An 8,168-nucleotide genomic window follows, 5' to 3' on the forward strand; every position below is an offset into this window, starting at 1 on the left:
CATTATTTTTGTATATAGTTATTTATTGTTCTATTTTCTCTACAAATAAATAACATTTCATATTTTAAAACGTGTGGCCTGTATACCTGTGCACCCTTTTTCATATAGATAATACTCGGTAGTTTGTGGGAATATCAGTGGCTATTTACAGATGTACTTATTTCATTTACCAAAATGTAAGATCATAAACAAAATCAAGCAAGGACAAGAGCTGAGAAGCTTAACACTGTTCGCTGCGCTATTTGACCGCGCCGGGTTAATGTTAGGGTTAGGGTTAAGGTTAGGGTTAGGGTCAGGGTTAGGGTTAGGGTTAAGGTTGCCATAGGAGTAGGGTTAGGGATTAAGGTTAAGGTTAGGGTTAGGGTTAGGGTTAAGGTTAAGGTTAGGGTTAGGGTTAGGGTTAGGGTTAGGGTTAAGGTTGCCATAGGGTTAGGGTTAAGGTTAAGGTTAAGGTTAGGGTTAGGGTTAGGGTTAGGGTTAGGGTCAGGGTTAGGGTTAAGGTTGCCATAGGGTTAGGGTTAAGGTTAAGGTTAGGTTTAGGGTTAAGGTTAAGGTTGCCATAGGGTTAGGGTTAGGGTTAAAGTTAGGGTTAAGGTTAGGTTTAGGGTTAAGGTTAGGGTTAGGGTCAAGGTTAGGGTTAGGGTTAGGATTAGCCATGAGGCTATAATGGCAGTGCCGCGGTTCCTGAAATTGCTGGGCCATTTGACCGCGCCGCAGCTCTGCAGCCACGACCAAAACTTAAATGTCAAATTAAGCTCTTTATTGTTTAGTGATTGGCTCTTAAAAGAGCCTTTGTGGGTTTTGTAATTACTAAACATTTGATATTGTAATGCATTAATAAAGCTTTCATTGTTATGCATATTGGATACACACACGCACTCGCACGCATGCACAGGTTCTTATCTCATGACCATATGAGGAACGAGCATGTCCGCGATGTCTCCGAGAGGTGGTCCCAGAAAATCCACCTTCTTATGAATATTCATATCCTTTGTGTGTGTGTGAGAGAGCGACAGCACCCAGAGCAGCCTGAGCAGACCCTCTGGTGGGAACTTGTGAGGGACAGGACCTGCGTTCTTTAGTCTGTAGTCTGTTTTGTAAGGGAAACATATGGCCTGACGCCATAGCTCATATGTCCCATGAACAACGTACTAGGCAGACATTTACCTTCACATCTTTCTCCAAACCGGGTCGTCTTCAACCGCCTGGCGTCCACTACCTTAGCTCCAGTTAAATTCTCCTTCACCTCATCCACAGTCACCATCGTAGGTACGCCTGTGATAACTCCTCTGACAGCGACTGACACCAGAATGCTCTCCTCTGACCACTCCCACAGTCTTATTTAGGCTCATCGCCAATGCCACTGCTTAAAACACATGTGATGTCATAAATTACACTATCGTGCGAAGGCTGGAGCACCTCCCACTGGAGGCCCCACTAACTCTATGGAAACAAAGAAGTCACAGGGCCTTTTGTACACACCTGAACCTTCAACCTGCAGGAGAGACGAGGTTCGTCCAATACAATCTAAGATGACCGTGCGTCACAGAAATATTTTAATTGGTCCGAAATATATCCAGATAAGCCCGTTTCTCCCTCTCTTCTGCTGCTGAAGCCTCTACAGGCCGCTGAGCAGTACTGCAGGAAGCTTGGCTCTTCTCTCTGCAGCTACTCAGTCTGTGGGCGTGTTCAGAGGCTCATTCATGCTCCGCCCTCTAACATGAGCATTTAGAACCAGAGCGGACAGAAGCCCTAACTGAGCATGTGCAGAGAAGAGAAGCCCTAACTGAGCATGTGCAGAGAAGAGAAGCCCTAACTGAGCATGTGCAGAGGAGAGAAGCCCTAACTGAGCATGTGCAGAGGAGAGAAGCCCTAACTGAGCATGTGCAGAGAAGAGAAGCCCTAACTGAGCATGTGCAGAGAAGAGAAGCCCTAACTGAGCATGTGCAGAGAAGAGAAGCCCTAACTGAGCATGTGCAGAGAAGAGAAGCCCTAACTGAGCATGTGCAGAGAAGAGAAGCCCTAACTGAGCATGTGCAGAGAAGAGAAGCCCTAACTGAGCATGTGCAGAGAAGAGAAGCCCTAACTGAGCATGTGCAGAGAAGAGAAGCCCTAACTGAGCATGTGCAGAGAAGAGAAGCCCTAACTGAGCATGTGCAGAGAAGAGAAGCCCTAACTGAGCATGTGCAGAGAAGAGAAGCCCTAACTGAGCATGTGCAGAGAAGAGAAGCCCTAACTGAGCATGTGCAGAGAAGAGAAGCCCTAACTGAGCATGTGCAGAGAAGGGAAGCCCTAACTGAGCATGTGCAGAGAAGAGAAGCCCTAACTGAGCATGTGCAGAGAAGAGAAGCCCTAACTGAGCATGTGCAGAGAAGAGAAGCCCTAACTGAGCATGTGCAGAGAAGAGAAGCCCTAACTGAGCATGTGCAGAGAAGAGAAGCCCTAACTGAGCATGTGCAGAGAAGAGAAGCCCTAACTGAGCATGTGCAGAGAAGAGAAGCCCTAACTGAGCATGTGCAGAGAAGGGAAGCCCTAACTGAGCATGTGCAGAGAAGAGAAGCCCTAACTGAGCATGTGCAGAGAAGAGAAACCCTAACTGAGCATGTGCAGAGAAGGGAAGCCCTAACTGAGCATGTGCAGAGGAGAAGAGAAGCCCTAACTGAGCATGTGCAGAGAAGGGAAGCCCTAACTGAGCATGTGCAGAGGAGAGAAGCCCTAACTGAGCATGTGCAGAGAAGAGAAACCCTAACTGAGCATGTGCAGAGAAGGGAAGCCCTAACTGAGCATGTGCAGAGGAGAAGAGAAGCCCTAACTGAGCATGTGCAGAGAAGAGAAGCCCTAACTGAGCATGTGCAGAGAAGAGAAGCCCTAACTGAGCATGTGCAGAGAAGAGAAACCCTAACTGAGCATGTGCAGAGAAGGGAAGCCCTAACTGAGCATGTGCAGAGAAGAGAAGCCCTAACTGAGCATGTGCAGAGAAGAGAAGCCCTAACTGAGCATGTGCAGAGAAGGGAAGCCCTAACTGAGCATGTGCAGAGGAGAAGAGAAGCCCTAACTGAGCATGTGCAGAGAAGGGAAGCCCTAACTGAGCATGTGCAGAGGAGAAGAGAAGCTCTAACTGAACATGTGCAGAGGAGAAGAGAAGCTCTAACTGAGCATGTGCAGAGGAGAAGAGAAGCTCTAACTGAGCATGTGCAGAGGAGAAGAGAAGCTCTAACTGAGCATGTGCAGAGGAGAAGCCCTAACTGAGCATGTGCAGAGGAGAAGAGAAGGCCTAACTGAGCATGTGCAGAGAAGAGAAGGCCTAACTGAGCATGTGCAGAGAAGAGAAGCCCTAACTGAGCATGTGCAGAGGAGAAGTGAAGCTCTAACTGAGCATGTGCAGAGGAGAAGAGAAGCTCTAACTGAGCATGTGCAGAGGAGAAGTGAAGCTCTAACTGAGCATGTGCAGAGAAGTGAAGCTCTAACTGAGCATGTGCAGAGGAGAAGAGAAGCTCTGACTGAGCATGTGCAGAGGAGAAGAGAAGCCCTAACTGAGCATGTGCAGAGGAGAAGAGAAGCCCTAACTGAGCATGTGCAGAGGAGAAGCCCTAACTGAGCATGTGCAGAGAAGTGAAGCCCTAACTGAGCATGTGCAGAGGAGAAGAGAAGCCCTAACTGAGCATGTGCAGAGGAGAAGAGAAGCCCTAACTGAGCATGTGCAGAGGAGAAGAGAAGCCCTAACTGAGCATGTGCAGAGGAGAAGAGAAGCCCTAACTGAGCATGTGCAGAGGAGAAGTGAAGCCCTAACTGAGCATGTGCAGAGGAGAAGAGAAGCCCTAACTGAGCATGTGCAGAGGAGAAGTGAAGCTCTAACTGAGCATGTGCAGAGGAGAAGTGAAACTCTAACTGAGCATGTGCAGAGGGCAAGAGAAGCTCTAACTGAGCATGTGCAGAGGAGAAGTGAAGCTCTAACTGAGCATGTGCAGAGGAGAAGAGAAGCCCTAACTGAGCATGTGCAGAGGAGAAGAGAAGCCCTAACTGAGCATGTGCAGAGGAGAAGAGAAGCTCTAACTGAGCATGTGCAGAGAAGTGAAGCCCTAACTGAGCATGTGCAGAGGAGAAGAGAAGCCCTAACTGAGCATGTGCAGAGAAGTGAAGCCCTAACTGAGCATGTGCAGAGGAGAAGAGAAGCCCTAACTGAGCATGTGCAGAGGAGAAGAGAAGCCCTAACTGAGCATGTGCAGAGGAGAAGTGAAACTCTAACTGAGCATGTGCAGAGAAGAAGAGAAGCTCTAACTGAGCATGTGCAGAGGAGAAGAGAAGCTCTAACTGAGCATGTGCAGAGGAGAAGAGAAGCCCTAACTGAGCATGTGCAGAGGAGAAGTGAAGCTCTAACTGAGCATGTGCAGAGGAGAAGAGAAGCTCTAACTGAGCATGTGCAGAGGAGAAGTGAAGCTCTAACTGAGCATGTGCAGAGGAGAATTGAAGCTCTAACTGAGCATGTGCAGAGGATAAGAGAAGCTCTAACTGAGCATGTGCAGAGGAGAAGTGAAGCTCTAACTGAGCATGTGCAGAGGAGAAGAGAAGCTCTAACTGAGCATGTGCAGAGGAGAAGAGAAGCCCTAACTGAGCATGTGCTGAGGAGAAGAGAAGCCCTAACTGAGCATGTGCTGAGGAGAAGAGAAGCCCTGTAATTAAGAGTGAATCAGCAGCAAAATCGTCCGCCGCAGAATATATTTTCGGTTGTTTCTATGGAATATAAAACGACCATAAAACAGCAGAAGGGAGAAATACAATAAAACATCTGTTGGAACTGTAAATCTGACACTGTTCAAGGAGTGTACAAATATAACACTTCTATGTACAATAAGTGTGTACATGTTCAGTGCAGGACAAAAATAGTGAGTGAAATAAATTGTACCATGACGATTTAGAGTAATAACAGACCTCACGCCCATATCTTTAGTATACGTATACACAAATACACTATGATTTAATATATAATTGTTTCTGATGAACATTAATCAGGACAATTCTTCATCAATATCATGATTCAAAGGTTTAATAGTTCTCAAAATCTGTGTTAATTACTTTTACTTTTTTAAGTATTACTTTTAGTATTTTAATAATACTTTTTTAAATTTAAATTAGATTTTTTAATGTGATATTTTTACTTCTCTGTTTCTGTATCTGACACTGTATCTGAGTGTGTGAAAAGATAAGATAAGATATTCCTTTATTGTCCCACATGGGGAAATTTCATTGGTGCAACGCAGGGAGATACAGAAGAAAAGAACAGATCATTTATAGGAAGTCTGAAAAACACTGTCAGTAGAAGATCTCTTATAAACAAAACCTCCCATTATCCAACAAGGGATGGAGGGGAAAAATAATAAAGAAAAATAAATAAATAAATAGATAAATAAATACATAAATACATAAATACCATTGCATGTGATCACGACAGTAATTGCACATGAATATGTTTCACGACAGCACATAGATTGCACATGAATTTCACAATAATTGCACATAAATTACAAAGGTAATACAATGTGAAGTAACTCCCAAAAATGTTATAGTCCTCTTATAGTCCTGTTATAGCCCTGTTATAGCCCTGTTATAGCCCTCTTATAGTCCTCTTATAGCCCTGTTATAGCCCTGTTATAGCCCTCTTATAGTCCTCTTATAGCCCTGTTATAGCCCTGTTATAGCCCTGTTATAGCCCTCTTATAGTCCTCTTATAGTCCTCTTATAGCCCTGTTATAGCCCTCTTATAGCCCTGTTATAGTCCTGTTATAGCCCTCTTATAGTCCTCTTATAGTCCTGTTATAGCCCTGTTATAGCCCTGTTATAGCCCTGCTATAGCCCTGTTATAGCCCTCTTATAGCCCTGTTATAGTCCTGTTATAGCCCTCTTATAGTCCTCTTATAGTCCTGTTATAGCCCTGTTATAGCCCTGCTATAGCCCTGTTATAGCCCTCTTATAGCCCTGTTATAGTCCTGTTATAGCCCTCTTATAGTCCTCTTATAGTCCTGTTATAGCCCTGTTATAGCCCTGTCATAGCCCTGCTATAGCCCTGTTATAGCCCTCTTATAGCCCTGTTATAGTCCTGTTATAGCCCTCTTATAGTCCTCTTATAGTCCTGTTATAGCCCTGTTATAGCCCTGTTATAGCCCTCTTATAGCCCTGTTATAGTCCTGTTATAGCCCTCTTATAGTCCTCTTATAGCCCTGTTATAGCCCTGTTATAGCCCTGTTATAGCCCTCTTATAGTCCTCTTATAGCCCTGCTATAGCCCTGTTATAGCCCTCTTATAGCCCTGTTATAGTCCTGTTGTAGCCCTGTTATAGTCCTGTTATAGCCCTGTTATAGCCCTCTTATAGCCCTGTTATAGTCCTGTTGTAGCCCTGTTATAGTCCTGTTATAGCCCTGTTATAGTCCTCTTATAGCCCTGTTATAGCCCTGCTATAGCCCTCTTATAGCCCTGTTATAGTCCTGTTGTAGCCCTGTTATAGTCCTGCTATAGCCCTCTTATAGCCCTGTTATAGTCCTGTTATAGCCCTCTTAGAGTCCTGTTATAGTCTTGTTATAGCCCTGTTATAGCCCTGTTATAGTCCGGTTATAGCCCTGTTATAGCCCTGTTATAGTCCTGTTATAGCCCTGTTATAGTCCTGTTATAGCCCTCTTATAGTCCTGTTATAGTCTTGTTATAGTCCTGTTATAGCCCTCTTAAAGTCCTGTTATAGCCCTGTTATAGTCCTGTTATAGCGCTGTTATAGCCCTCTTATAGCCCTGTTATAGCCTTGTTATAGTCCTGTTATAGCCCTCTTAAAGTCCTGTTATAGCCCTGTTATAGCCCTCTTATAGCCCTGTTATAGCCTTGTTATAGTCCTGTTATAGCGCTGTTATAGCCCTCTTATAGCCCTGTTATAGTCTTGTTATAGTCCTGTTATAGCCCTCTTAAAGTCCTGTTATAGCCCTGTTATAGTCCTGTTATAGCGCTGTTATAGCCCTCTTATAGCCCTGTTATAGCCTTGTTATAGTCCTGTTATAGCGCTGTTATAGCCCTCTTATAGTCCTGTTATAGTCTTGTTATAGTCCTGTTATAGCCCTCTTAAAGTCCTGTTATAGCCCTGTTATAGTCCTGTTATAGCGCTGTTATAGCCCTCTTATAGCCCTGTTATAGCCTTGTTATAGTCCTGTTATAGTCCTGTTATAGTCCTGTTATAGCCCTGTTATAGTCCTGTTATAGCGCTGTTATAGCCCTCTTATAGCCCTGTTATAGCCTTGTTATAGTCCTGTTATAGCGCTGTTATAGCCCTCTTATAGCCCTGTTATAGCCTTGTTATAGTCCTGTTATAGCGCTGTTATAGCCCTGTTATAGTCCTGTTATAGCCCTGTTATAGTCCTCTTATAGCGCTGTTATAGCCCTCTTATAGCCCTGTTATAGCGCTGTTATAGTCCTCTTATAGCCCTGTTATAGCACTGTTATAGTCCTGTTATAGCGCTGTTATAGCCCTCTTATAGCCCTGTTATAGCCTTGTTATAGTCCTGTTATAGCGCTGTTATAGTCCTCTTATAGCCCTGTTATAGCCCTCTTATAGCCCTGTTATAGCCCTGTTATAGCCCTGTTATAGTCCTGTTATAGCCCTCTTATAGTCCTCTTATAGCGCTGTTATAGCCCTCTTATAGCCCTGTTATACCGCTGTTATAGTCCTCTTATAGCCCTGTTATAGCACTGTTATAGTCCTGTTATAGCGCTGTTATAGCCCTCTTATAGCCCTGTTATAGCCTTGTTATAGTCCTGTTATAGCGCTGTTATAGTCCTCTTATAGCCCTGTTATAGCCCTGTTATAGTCCTGTTATAGCGCTGTTATAGCCCTCTTATAGCCCTGTTATAGCCTTGTTATAGTCCTGTTATAGCGCTGTTATAGTCCTCCTATAGCCCTCTTATAGCCCTCTTATAGCCCTGTTATAGCCTTGTTATAGTCCTGTTATAGTCCTGTTATAGTCCTGTTATAGCCCTGTTATAGTCCTGTTATAGCCCTGTTATAGCCCTGTTATAGAGGTCATTCAAGTGACGTCAGACGAGCTCCCCCCTCGCTCCCCTCACGCTCCCTCACGCTCCCCCAGGCTCCTCCAGGCTCTTTTGGCCATGTTGTCCGTCGGCAGTGCATGTCCACC

The sequence above is a fragment of the Eucyclogobius newberryi genome, unplaced genomic scaffold (assembly GCF_026437365.1).
Source record: "Eucyclogobius newberryi isolate DKJ021-1_F unplaced genomic scaffold, fEucNew1.0.hap1 SCAF_3, whole genome shotgun sequence".
Taxonomy (NCBI): Eukaryota; Metazoa; Chordata; class Actinopteri; order Gobiiformes; family Gobiidae; genus Eucyclogobius; species Eucyclogobius newberryi.